General features: G+C 43.7%; 1 protein-coding gene across 3 annotated transcripts in view; it reads right to left on the reverse strand.

Annotated features, from left to right (window-relative positions):
• The window catches only part of LHFPL3 (LHFPL tetraspan subfamily member 3), a 251,145-nt gene that overhangs the window by 3,066 nt on the left and 233,860 nt on the right, over window positions 1–14,219 (reverse strand). The window lies entirely within an intron of this gene.

The raw sequence follows: 14,219 nt of genomic DNA on the forward strand, positions 1-14,219 counted from the left end.
AACTCTCCCTTAAAAATTAATTCTCACCCATCCATTTTCCATGTGCTGCAAACAGAGCTGCAGACGGGGAGAGCGGACACCAGCTGCGGTGGCACCGGGAGCAGGGGGAGGAAGGCTCCCCCTCCTCACTGGAAGTGACTGCGCCAGAGGGGGCAGTGCGGGGGAACAGGGACTTATTGAGAAAGTCTATTTGCAAGTACTCAGGGACAAGCAAATGCCTGGCTACTCCAGCACCTGGCATTGAACAGAAGGTTCTTGCACCAAACGAGCACTGCAAATTCACCATTGGCTAAACTGTCCTGGATCACCGAGACCAAACCATGAAGTCATTTGGCCGAGACCAAACCATGAAGTCATTTGGCAGGCAACCCTCCCACTGCCTCCTGGGAAAGGGTCACTGGTCAGGGGTCCTACAAGGCCATAGGTCATCGCAGTCCCATTCCCCTCGTTGTAACGCAGGGGCCTCTGCAGGAGGCTCTTTGAATGCAGAACTAGGGGGAAATCACTCTTTTTGTGAAAACAAAAGAAAAAGAATGAATTTCATTGTGAAATGACAGTGAACAAAGAATTTCAGAACTAGAAACTCTTAAAAATGTTACTGTAAGGGGACTGAAATATTTAATTTCCCCCCCGTGTTACATGGAGCAGCCACCTTCTCCCATTCCCACAAATTCCCCACACCCCTTGACTCTCATGATCACCTTGACCTTCAGCTAATTCACCCACAGACCCAAGGAGTGTGATGCTCCGGAGCAGGATGCCCAGACCTGAGAGCTTGTGATTGGAGAACCACAAACTAGTGAGCATGGTGGTGGCAAACCCTTTTGCTATGGACTCTGGTGCTTGCTTCCCCATCAGCTTCCAACAATTGACATTTTTCAAGCAAAGTTTGTTTTGGAGGAAAATTTCTGACTTGTTACAGCCCCCACGTGTTCAGAATGTATCTATAGTCCAGATTTATTTTACAAGACACTTTTAATTGATGTTGCTGAGACTAGAAAGTAGCAAATAAATACAAGAGAAGCATGAGGTAAATTAAGGAGGGCCCTGAAAAAGAAAAATGGAACAGTTTTGCTTGTGTCAAAAAATGAATATGAAATATAATATGGTAAGAACATTTTTATGATACAAGTATGTAATGGGGATTGTAGTTTCCAATTGTAAAAGAAGACCTGCCATTGATAGCTCCATGAGCTTCCTTTCACCCTTTAAAACATGTAGCAAAAATGAAGGATAAAGAATTGATGAGAAATAGACATACTTGTTATAAATGAAAATTATTAAAAAATTATCTGAGTCCAGAATTTTGGTGTATTTTATTAATATGATTACTAATGTAATTAATATGGTTATATAAGTAAGCAGCACTACTTAATAAAATAAAAGAATGAAAAATTGCCTGAGCCTCCAGTCTGTTTATTTGCTAAGTGAGATATGGGGGTTTGTGAGCCTCTTAAACAATCCATAGTTGGGTGAGGAGCATATGCCCTGACACTCCTAGGAACAATCTAAACTTAATAGAACTGAATAAGCCATTTCTTTCAATTATTTTTAATCAGAATTTAATGTAGCTGTGTTATTTGAACCCCTAACATTGTTTACTGGATTTCCAGCAATACTCAGTGTTTCAGCTGTAACATACTAAGACCTTTATTAGTTCTTTTGACAAATTTTGCACACGGGTGTTATACACATGGAAATGAAATTTAATAAATACCCGAAGCGCCTAGTTGACAAGGTAGAAATAAGTCATTCACATTCAACATCTGTTTTGTATCACATTATAGGCTTTTGACTCAAAGTTTCTTAGAGATTCTTACAACCTGTTTCTAGTGCTGTTGCTTAGAAATCATTTAATGAAAGCAGTCTTCATGAAAGCTGTATTACCCAAGCACCCAGGTGCTCTGCTGTTAAATTCCCTTTGTAAAGTCTTTAAAGGCTGCCTGTTAGGCTGACATCCCCACAACACAGTTACTATTCATATTTGACCAATTCAATTAGGGCAGTCACTTCTGTTGACTGCAGAGCTGGGGTACAGTCAGCCTGGAGCATTTTAGTGTTTATGTACATTTTCAGAGAGAGGCCACTGACATTCCTTTGTGGTAAAGATGAATCATGGGGAAATTTCCAGGTTGCTCCCTGACAAGGTATAAAGGATGTACTGAATTTCAGATGGTCCCTTACATGCTGTTACTGTAAAGTCAGTCAAATGAATAGCAATTATAGAGAGAAAGGCAGACCTTCTAAATCTGACTATATATTATCTCAGGCAATCTTACTACTTTATAGCACTAATTGTCACCAGCCATATTTATATGATCTTTTTTGCCATGTATTTGACTGGCACCTAGAAAACACCTTTCCAAGTCTTAATCTTTTTTTGCTGACTCCAAACACACACAATTACTACTCTAAAGACCAACTGGCTTTCGTGGTCACACCAAAATTGGTACTGTTACAAAACCACATCAGCTGGCAGAAGCCCATGAGTTGATGAAGCACCAGAGATTTTTTCCAAGCACCTCCACAGAATTCCTCCAGCCTAAGGAGCAACATCATCTCTGTTGAATGCTGGCACTGTGTTTAGTGTATGGAAGGAGATGAAGGATGAAACACCGATGCTGAAGGTCTGCAATTGAAAATAGACATGCTAAGGCACCTTGGAAAACACTTCTGCCTGGGCTGTAGGCCAAAAAAAATTGGACAATTTCAGTCTTAATGAGGTGCTTGGAGTTCTTACTTTTCTGTTTATAGAATAACAGAATTGTTAAGGTTGGAAAAGACTTCTAAGATCATTGATTCCAACCCTTAACATTGTACTGCCATGTTCACTGCTAAACCATAACCCCAAGCACCACATGCCTTTTGAACACTTCCAGGAGTGGTGAATCCAAGACTTCCCTAGGCAGCATGTTCCAATCCTTTTGGTGAAGAAATTTTTCCCAATATCCAATCTAAACCTCCCCTGGTGCAACTTGAGGCCATTTCCTTTCATCCTCTCACTTGTTATTTGGGAGAAGAGACCAACCCTCACCTGGCTACAACCTCCTTTCAAGTAGTTGCAGAGAGCAATAAGGTCACCCCTGGACCCCCTTTTCTGCAGCCTAAACAACCTCAGCTACTTCAGCTGCTCCTCACAGGACTTGTAGTCCAGACCCTTCACCAGCTTTGTTGCCCTTCTTTGGACACACTGATCTGACTCAGCTCCTCACAGCCACAGGTAGATGTTTTTGCCTTTTTGTTTGTTTGTTTGTTTGTTTTATTATTGTTTTTGTTGATGATATTTTTGTTTGATGCAATCCTAAGTGTGTTAAAATTCCACTTGTATCCACTGCACCCCAAAATTCAAAGAGCTACATGCATTCAGGGCAATATCCAGATGTGTCATTAAAAAGCATGAAAGGCAGATAGATGCCTGCACAGGGCAGCCAATGTCCCATCATCTCTTATTTCCTTGAAGATATTCTCTTTAAAACACATAACAAATCCTATTTGAGTGGCCTGAGAGAATGATTTTGTTTTCTGTGTAATGAGAGAGGAATGATGTGTATTTCCATTTGCCTACCTGTGGGTGCCTTTCCCCTGAAAAACTGAGCATCCTTTGCCCTGGCCTCATGGGGGGTTGCTCATGCATCACCCAGAGAGTGACCCTGGGGCAAATCTGTCCCTCATGAAACATCCAGGCACCAACTCAGGCCCTCTCCAGACTTGTAAGAGTCCTGGTGATCCAAGCTGGAACTCTAATGTGTTTTGGAGAAACTGTCCACAGATCATCCTGGAAATAGCTGTGTGGCCAGGAGGTGACTGAGTTGTGCTCTCTGCTGCCTCCCCTGCATCGCAGTTAAGCCACAGTAAAGAAGGTACAAGGCTACCCTATGGAAATGGAAAGAAGGATGGACAGAAATTCCCCAGCTGTTTTGCTAGCAGCGCTCTTTCAGTGTTTCACTGTTCAGCATCTTCTCAACAAAATGTGATAGATGACCTGTCCACACCAGAGCTGCCCAAGCGCGTTTCTTCCTTCTCCTGGCAAACTGAATCTGGCAACTGCCTGCTCTGCTGTCACTCACAGCTACCGAAGACTACCTGAGAGGGCAGGGGTTAAAGAGAATACACAGTAAACCTTGAGGAGTTACTAAAACTTTCACAAAATTTTGGGATTGAAATTGTGTGATGTCTTTGTCCATATGGCATTGGAGGAGAAGCTCATCTGAGCAGAAGGGTGTCTGAGCTCACTCTTCTACTGCAGCACTTCCTTGCAATAAAATAGAATTGAATCACATAAAAAATGACAAGGTTTTTACCAATTCGGTTTGCGAGCCCTGTGAAACCAGAGCTGGGGGGAGCAGTGGGACTTATTCAATCTGCTGGGTGGTATTTTGTGCACCCTGTTAACGGCAGCAGCTGAACTCCGGGGCATGGACTGTAGGAAGTGTTTCTAGGACCGTAGGAAGTGTTTCTAGGACCGTAGGAAATCGTTTCAGGAGCATTCAAGAATTTTCTAAATGTCTGGCTCAGACAGGCATCATCAATTAAAGTTTTGCCATCAGAAGGCTCAGTTCATGGCTGCACAAGGACATTTCTAGCATCTGAGAGGATGATGTGACAGTGTTCTCCCCTTCTCTGCTTGAGTCATAACCACCAGTGGGGCTGTGATGGCTGCATCCAGCTTCCTCTGGACTTTGGGGGTTTGGATGACAGTATGGTAGCCAAGGGCTGTCTGGAATGGTGACCCAGACGTCTTGGTGGTATGCAAATATGGCCACAGTCACTCTTCTTACTCTATAAATAGTGGTCAGCCCAGGGCCCACTGAGCTCTCCTGCACGGCAGTGGGCTGCATGCCAGGATGTCCCCTTGAGTGGGGACACCTCTCAAGGTTACTCCTTGAGGCTGAGAGATTCCTTGCTGCAACAGATCCTCGCTAAGTGATTAAGAGCATGCTATTTGAAATCTTAGCTAAGTGATATAAAGGATTGATTGTGCACATATAATCTTTTAGACATAAACCATTGACCAAGTCTTGGATCCAGCCACACTTACACTCCTCTCTGAGAAGGGGTTTTGAATGCAAGGGGATAATTTCTGAACCTCATGACTCAACGGGAGGGTCTCCCTGGCAGTTTTATCTGACCTTGTCCTTTACACAGTAAGTAATCAAGTGTACCTTGCCACTGAATCTTGTTAAACCACTGTAGTTTTTACCACTGAACTTTGTTAAATCACTATTTAATATCACTAAAGTACATTGTTGCTTCTCTCTTACAAGTGAAGTGCATTGCTTTCATCCATGGCAGAGCCACAGGGGCGATGATGGTCAGAGTTAACCATGGCACAGACAGAATGCTCTTTTATTAGACATTCTTTTTCAAGAAACAGAAAAATGGCTGAAGGATCCAGTCAAATCAATTTTTCTAGGTTTCCAGTATCTGTGTACAACACATAGCTAGACAGAACTTTGCCATCAACTTACATACTGGCATTCAGAAGAAAAAACCTGTGTATTGGCAGACCTAGAGCTGCACTCCTTGAACACTTCATGCACCCAGTGACTGTCCTGCCCTCCCCTGACAGACTCTGGCCAATTCCTGTAGTTGTAACATCCAATTTAATCTTATATTGGTTTTTCCCCCTTTTTTTGTTGTTTGTGGAGACTAAAACATGACAGGAGGAAATGGCTGTCAGTTTGGAGGCTGTTTGGCTGTGGGCAGTGTGCTATGGGGGGAGAATTGTGGAATCATTGAATGGTTTGGATTGGAAGGGACCTTAAAGATCATAGTTCCAAACCCCCTGCCATAGGCAGGAACACCTTTCACTAGAGCAGATTACTCAGAGCTCCATCCAACTTAGCCTTGAACACTCACAGGGATGGGGCATCCACAACCTCACTCGACAACCTGTTCCACTGCCTCACCAGCCTCACAGCAAAGAAGAAAAGTGACATGGCAGGGAAACATTATTTTCTGCATTGTTTATTTCTCGAGTCAGAATCTTTTTGAAGCTGTTACAACAGTAAGCAAAAATCTACAGAAAAAAATGTGGTTGTCAAGACAAATTTATTAAAAAAAAAAAAGGATTGAATAATTAAGTCTGACCACCTTGTGCCAAGGTATGAAAGGAGACACATATTTGGAAATTAAGTCTGGAGCCCAGGGTGGCTCAGAGTAGTCTACCTACCCATTTATGGCCTTGACTTCTTTAATTTCCTGTTTTCTTCCAGATGGAAATTTTGAGAAAGGTGAGGAGATTCTTTGGGAGGAGAGAGAAGACGGAGGTTAGGCTTAGAGATGCCTAACCTCACGTAACATTAACTCTCTTACAGTCAGACACTGGGTGTGAGGCTCTGGGAAGTCCTTGAAGAGGGACAGGGCCCTGCTGGGGTGACTCATTTAATCTCAGGATGGTTCCCAGGATGGATGAGTGCTGTTGGCTCCCGCGGGACTGTAGACCTGGATGAGATGGGAGGCCTAAGTCTGAGATGGACAAAGCGAGGTATGTGAATCCTGTAGTTGTAACTATCCTGCACAAAGTGGTTAACAGCATGCATTTAAGAGAGAAGATACTGCCCATGCAGGGGAGGTTTTCAGTCTGAAATACCAAATTATTAGGCAGTTTTGGATTAGTTGTTTGTAACAGGCTGTCAGAGATCTTATCTGAGCAGAGCTCGAGGATGGGTATTTTTAGTCATTTTGGGGTGTGCAGTTTTCTCCATGACTACCTTCACTGGGGAGCAAATGGCTTTGCAGAAGGTATGTCTAATATTTCAACCCCAGTGAGCTCAGGAAGGCTCACTAAGATCAGCTAAACAGCTTAAGGGCTGACCAGCCTAGGTGTAGGGCTGCAAGGAGCAGACCAGCCTGATGGGAAGGCATGAGCCAAGCTACACATGGCAGTCAGCTTAGCTGCTCTTGTCAGTGAGACCGTGTCTGGAGGAGCAGGTGAATTTTGACTGCAAATCCTGTGAACTGTGGTTAGAGTAGCTTAAGAAGGCACCTTTTTAGAGCCTGACAGTTTTCTTATTTCTGAAAGAACCTCCTTCAACTACTCCTAAATATAATCCAGTGGCAGTGACAGGCTCCAAAATCCTGGATTCGGACACACTTCAAGTTTCCCTGCCATCCTTCCTAATCCTTGGCTCGGGTGGCTTTCCTCTGGTTTGAATGCAGCTCCAAGAATATGACATATGCATATATATTGGTGAGAAGGACAGGAGGAGAGTGACAGGCAGAGGGAAGAGAGACCTATCCAAGGATGGAGCAAGTTGTAGCTGTCACCCCTGTCATCTGCCAGCACCAATCTGGGCTGATGGAAACAGGGCTCCCTTGGGTGATGGCTCCACTACCCATGGCTTGCTGCCAACAGCACTGGGTCCCTCAACTGAACAGCTTGGTGCTGCACTGCTGTACCATTCCCCTGCTACCATCACACACAGCACAGTGTGCCCTGGACAAGGAAGGAGGTTGTGTGTCTGCTTAAGGTGGGTACTGAAACACTGAGATGTAGTGATCAGATCCTGCTAAACAGTGGGCAGCATTTTCTTCCATTTCAATATTTGCTCTGTGCCTGTCAAGAAAAGGACGATTTTTATCATAATGAATAAACATAGCAAAAGCCTCCTATTCTTTCTCCCAAAGAGTTTTCTTTTACTGTGGAACATCACAGAGATGCTCCTTCCTCCGGTGGTCCCTTTCCAGAAGGCTCATCAATTTGTCTTTTGTACTTGGTACTTCTTTCAAGTTTGGGATGGGAGTCACGTCTCAAGACAGGTTGGCTGGCTTGAGAGATCTACTATGTTGTTGGAAGGACTGGCAAGAGGCTGAAATGCCTTCATCAATAATGTCTTTCACATGAAGTCTCTTCCTGCTCTGCAGAGTTGTAGGCTCAAGTCAAGCAAAATCAGTCACTTGTTGTTCATCTATTTTTATTTCCTCCATGTGGTTTGCTGCAGTCTTTCTTTGCCCAGATGGTCAAATAAATTGCTGTCACTAAACAGGAGTCCCCAAACAGTGATTCCTAAACTCTTCCTGTTCTTTAACTGCTTAATGAGAAAATGTTTCACTTTCTTTATATTCTGCCCATTTACTGTAGTTGTTTCTCAGTTTCTCCCCTGGAACCCAGAGGACCCACAGGTATTCTTGTTTGTTTCTCCAGCCTTTAAGCTGCGTGATCAGACTGCTCAGAAAGCTCTGCATCATCTGTATTTAAAAACTGTTACAAACTTTGATGTGTACTTGTTCACTGAGAGCTTCTCTGAGCATCCGTACATGTCATTGAGGTACCTTGATAAGGTCCTGGGTAGATTGGCCACAGAATATTTGGATTGTCATTGTACAATCTTATGGTTTTTTTTTTTTTTATTTTGTTAATAACAGTTTATATCTACCTTTATTAGCTTTATATCTTCCAAGAGTTTTCTTGTGCTAGGCAATGTTAGAAGTTGACGTTGGCACGTTTTTGGTTTGGGGAAACAAATCTTATTGCCATTGATACAAAGCTCTACTTGTCTGGGCTTGGCCACCAGGGTGGGCAGAAGGCAGTGCCCAGGGGGGGCTGGGAAGAGCCAGTCACTGACTGCAGTGTGGTGCTCAGCCTTCAGGTTGGTTTGAGCCTGGTTTTCTGTGCAGCAGAGAGAGAGTGGGAGTTCAGCCCTGGGAAGAAGCCAAGATATTGAAGCAGATTGTTGAAGGTGCCAGCCAGGATCTCTGTGTAAGGAAACTGCTACGATGGGGCTTATTTTAGTGCTGTGACAGAAACGGAGCTCTGCTCTTTTTTCAACAGACTGGATTTCTCCAGATGATTTCCCAATTCATAAATGAGTGTTTCCTCCTAACAGAAAGGAAGTTCTCTGTCCATTCTGGCATGTTAAAACATTTTTTTGAAGGAAATTTCCTGAAAAAAATTTGCTGATTTTTTGTTATACCATAATAACTAAAACATTGCAAGAAGTTAGGTTTAAATGTCTCAGAAAACACAGCAAAAATATCAGTGCTGATGAACCTTAAATGCTGCATAATAATAAAAACTTTTAAACTCTCTTTTCTTTGTGTGAAATGAATCTCCCTGTTCTTCAGCCAGTGCCAAAGCTGTGTGACCTGGGAACACGGCACAAATCCCACCTGCTTCCACACTGTGCAAAAGCACAGCCAAGGATCTCCAAAAGTTTTCCAAACTTTCTCTTTGTAGGGACTCTGTACTGGTAGGAAGAGAAGATTTATTGAGTTGGGTCGGGGCTCCCAGCAGGGCTCTGACTGCTGGGTCTCACTGCAGAGGGGAAGGGTCCTGCAGCAGGAGGATTTTGTCCAGAACACCTCTGGGGCAAGGGCTCATCAAAGCAAGGCTGTGGGTCCTTCACCCTGAGCACACACTCCTCTCAGACTGCTTGGCTGCTGTAATGTTGATTCTCAACCAAAACCTGTTAATGAGCTGCAAACATTGATCCCATTTCTGCCTTTGAGAAAGATACAGGTGCCAAGTTACATGTTTATGAGCAACAGAAAGATACAGATCTGGAGCAGCTTTGGTCTGAGATTTCAAAACTGCTGCTTAATGATTAGCTTACCTGAGCACAGGAATGTAAATTAGCTGCCTATATGCTCTCTAGGCACGTAGAAAGTATTTGGAACTGGGCATAAGGCCCACAATCATTTCCAAAGGTATGAGATTACATGTTAAACTACTGAAAAAATCTCTATGGGGTTAGATGATACTCAGCTAGCAGAGAGGCTGGATTTGGGAATTGGCAAAGCCAGAGTCTAAGGAGAGGGTGAGCTTTTTGGTGAACACCATCTGTCATGGAAGTCTGTCTGATGTGCAGCAGGAAGAGTGTTGGATGCTCACGGTCCTGAAGGCATCGTTTCTGTCGTCTTCCTTTTCTTGCTCCAAAACCAATTTATGTAGTCTTTGGACAATGTGTAAGGATTTATTATTGCTATTAATTTATATTATTCCCTTAAACATTTTTTTGAGTTGCTGTAGAGGTGTTAAGTGCACTCTTGCAGAAGAAAAAGAGGAGATTCCTTCCCTGAAGAGCTTTCAGCACAGAAGGCAAACTGTGTTTAGCAGTCTGGAGGAAAAAAACCTTTCTCAGAGGAGGAAGGGGAGGGCTGTGTTAGGAAATTGCCAGCTGAAAAGCATGAAGAACGCAGGCTGGTTTCCAGCAGCCCTGAATGACAGGTGTGGTACTGTGTCCTGGTTGTTGCTCCTCCTCTGGCTCAGAACAGGAAGGTAACATCCCAGTGTATCCAGCAAGCCCTGTAGTCTTAGGCATGTGGTGCTGTAAATAGCCCACCTTATTCCCTCCTCTGGAAGGATCACACCTCACACAGCAAAAGATCAGCTCCACAGCTTAGAATCCTTGGTGGCTTCTTTCCCCCTTCCTCCCTATGCTTGATTCACTCTGACACATGGACAATTTTCCAGTTGTTTGACTGTTCCCACCAATGACTTTAAGACAAGTTTTGTGTGCAAATCCACCCTTCAATGTAAGGATGCCATTGTAACAGCATGAGACAGCAGGGCAGTCTTGAGCAGCAACCAGTCTAGTAGAAAACACTAACAGGGAGGGGGAAAAGCTCCAGCCCACCGTCTCAAACCAAACCCCAGTTTCACCAGGATTCCTCAAAGCTCAGTCACCTCTTTCTCAGACACAGCAATAGTTCAGAACAACCCATTAGATAAAGAAGACGCTGCTATAGATTTGCTCAGAAATGCAGCTCATCTGTAAAAAAATGGGGGCAGCTTTGACAAAGAGGAAACAAGTCAGGTCCAGTTACATCTGCACAGTTACATCTGCAGCAGCACTCCCTGAGGAGCCCTTCCCTCCACCTGCAGTCTTTAGTAGGGGGGGTTCATGCACTATCCTGCTGTGTAGCTCTAGCAAAGCTCCAATAAAGGCTTCCACCCTCCCACCCCCTAAACAAGTAATTTTTGTCCGTTCTTCCCTCTCATTTTACTCCATCAGGGTATGGCCAGGTCAGCAGTGGTGGTGCAGGAGACCCTGTGTGCACCCCTGGTGCCAGGCTGCTCAGGGACTGCTGTCACTCCTGCTGGCCATGCTGGGGCTACCAGGGCTGAGGGTCCTGCCTTGCCTCCAACAGATCCTGTCAGTGTTGACTTTTCGGTGCAGTTGCCGCCTGTGTTTGGTATCCAGCACCAACTGAGACACCTCCTCGGTGCTTAAATAATAATGATGGATTTGTGCTGTGGAGTGATAGCTGGTGTTGCACAGCTGGGTTAATGTGTGTCAGCTGTCATCGTCCTTGTCAGCCACTGCTGTCAGTGAGCAGCAGATAAGTAAATCTGTGATGATGCATTTCCCAGAGAGAGCAGGGATTAAATATTTCATCGCCTCAGACACTGAAACATCTCCTAATTTGGAGTCCTTTCCTAGCGGTCACATCCTCTCAGATCACCCTAGCCCTGGGGAAGAGCAGAGGTTGCCTGGGTTTCTGAGACCACAGGGCAGGGCATTGCCAGCGGCAAAGTCCCTGCAGCCAGGCAGAGCCAAGTGCTGCATCAGTCTCGGCAAATTTAAAAATAAGCAGAACTCAAGGAAAAAGGAAACCTCCTTTTTTCACGATGTGCCTGATAAGGCAGTTGAGCCTCTGTTATGGAGACTGGGGACAGGTCGCCGGCTGCCCATCTTGGGCTCTCTCTGGGAGATGCTGCTGAGCACCTGGGGCCATGCTGTGGCAGTGTGGTGGCTCACTCCACACAGGCAACACTATGGAAAGCATCAGCTGTGGTTGTAGTTAGGTAAATGTGGTTGTTTCATGGTGTTCCCAAAGTGACGGGTCATTCCTACAATCCTTACATCATTGTGTATCCATCCTCTTTCTTCTCTGAGGTGATCATCAAAACCCACTGCTAGCAAAGTCTCAGATTGATTGGAGACAGGAAAAAAAAGCTGTAGTTCAGATTTCTTCACTCTCCCGTACTTTTCTGGTGTTGCCCATGGGAATTTTATATTGAAGGAATTTTCGGTGCAAAATATCAATTTGTTGAGACTGAAATTTTCTTGAGTATCTCTTTTCTTAACATATGAAAGGAGCTATCCCAGGAGGATGTGGAAAATGCTCTGATAAACAAGGTCTTGGCTGCTTTGGAAACTGACTCTTTTAGACTACCTACCTACAGAAACACATAAAAATGAAAATGTTCCCATTTTTGTTCCACACTATGAACAAAAGACTAGAAGAGAGGGAAGACCCATCCTGCTAGCACTGCTTGTGAAATAAAGTCCTTGTTTTCCAGAAAGACTTAATGAATCACAAACCTTCAAAAACCAGGGAGATGTACAAACATGAGCTCCTGAAAAGCCTGATTTCTTTCTTATTTCTGGAGACCTAGTGGTTTTCTTTGCAATTATGATGAATAGAAGGTTGTTTTTTGGGGGGGCAGGGAGAGGCTTTTTCTTTTTTTCTTAGGCTGAGATTCAAGTACAACATGTGATTCGGGATTGGAACTTGAAAAACAGAAAGCAGTGAACAGTTGCAACATTTCTAAACCTGTAGGTAACTCCACAGGCATTTCATCTTCATCCCTTCCTCCTCTTCATATGATCTAATCTCCTCCCTTTGCTGTGCTTTTTATCTGGACAACAGATAGACTGTATCTTCCATATGGGTGTGTTCCCATATAGGTCTGTGGTTCCTAAGTCTCTGGTACTTAGGGACTCAGTAGCGGCACCACAGCAGAAGACAAGTGTTGAGGTTTTGCAGGTGGATTTTTCTGCTTCCCTGTTATGTAAGGTCCCCAAATCAGTATTCATCTATTCATCTGCGCATTGCGAAGCAGCAGCATTTCTGCTTTTTTTTTTTCTTAATGCGTGGAAAGTATAGTTTGTGCTGTCTTCTTATAGAAAAATAGCACATTTATGAGATGCATTTCCCTAAGGCCCCACAGAGCAGAATTTGTTCTGTAATAAGAGACAAATGTGTTTTAATTGCCTGTTGTAGACTATTACCTGTTAAATTTGTCTGACAGTGTGACACCAGCAAAAAAACTTCTTTTCTGTTTTGCTTCCTTCTATTTTAGAGCTGTCAAATACCTTCAACATCTAAGGATAAAAGATGACAGATGACTCAAATATGTGACAGGTCATAAAATATTGATTCTTCATGTTACCTGCTAATGAAACACATGGCATCACAGATAAATCTTCGTTAATTTGGATTCCTGACTTTTAATTGTTATAACCCCAGTTTAAGTTGTAGTTTAAAATTAGGGAGTAATAGGTTTGGTCCCAGGAAATGCTAAAGCCTATACATAAGGAATCAGTTCTGCTTTCCTTTAATTAGTCCTTTTTATCTAGACTCCCAGCCATGTTTTCTGTTAAAATCTACATCTGCTGAAAACCCTTTTGGACCTTTCTGGTTCCTTTTTGACCCAGTAGAACCAAATCAACTCCTAAGACCATATTATAATGAGAAGCACTGAAGATAATCAAGGACTTCCCATTGGGTTTTTTCCCCCAAGATAAGAACCTTCTCTTGATCATGTATGAAATAAATAATATTTACTAGATTTTTTTCAGGATTTTGGAATTTCCCTGGTTAAGCTTATAATTTTTAGTCTTTTCAGGTAATTTTCAACTAGCAGCAAGTTAGACTGAGCTTTCTTGTCTGGTCCTCCATGAAAACTGGGTCCTTTCTGCCAAATGAAGGCAGCATTTTTTGTCTAGAGCTCTGTATGTAAGATCTTTTGGCAGGAAGAAGGGGATGCTGCCCTATTTGAACCTACCTTTCAAGCAAAATCTGGAAAATAATGTTCAAAATTAGATTTGTAATCTCTTCAGTAAGGGTTGTGTCTCATACAAGGTTTGTGCTTCTGCAGCGAAATGGTGGCAACAGCGAGTTTCCTGACTGGAGCCTGTACGAGCAGAATTGTGCCACATCTTCACTTCCAGAACACTTCCCTGGCTGTGAATAAAAACTTCTCACAGAAAAGCTAACACCATCCCTTCTTTTCTAATGTGGTGAGACTCCTTTCTAACTGTGTAACAGTACGTTTCAATGCAAAATTATCTGGGGCCAGAGGAGCCCCAGTGCAAGGACACGCTGGAGAGTGGCAGACAGCACCGAGAGCAGGGGATTCTGGAGTCTGCCATGGTCTCTGCTGCCACTGATGGGGAGATCCCTGGTCTCCATAACTTCCACTCCTGCAAAACTCACTGGTCCACAGGTGCCAAACTGGATCCCTGCTCGAGAGGGGATGAATGGTGCAG

Source organism: Pseudopipra pipra, chromosome 5, assembly GCF_036250125.1.
Source record: "Pseudopipra pipra isolate bDixPip1 chromosome 5, bDixPip1.hap1, whole genome shotgun sequence".
NCBI classification, from domain to species: domain Eukaryota; kingdom Metazoa; phylum Chordata; class Aves; order Passeriformes; family Pipridae; genus Pseudopipra; species Pseudopipra pipra.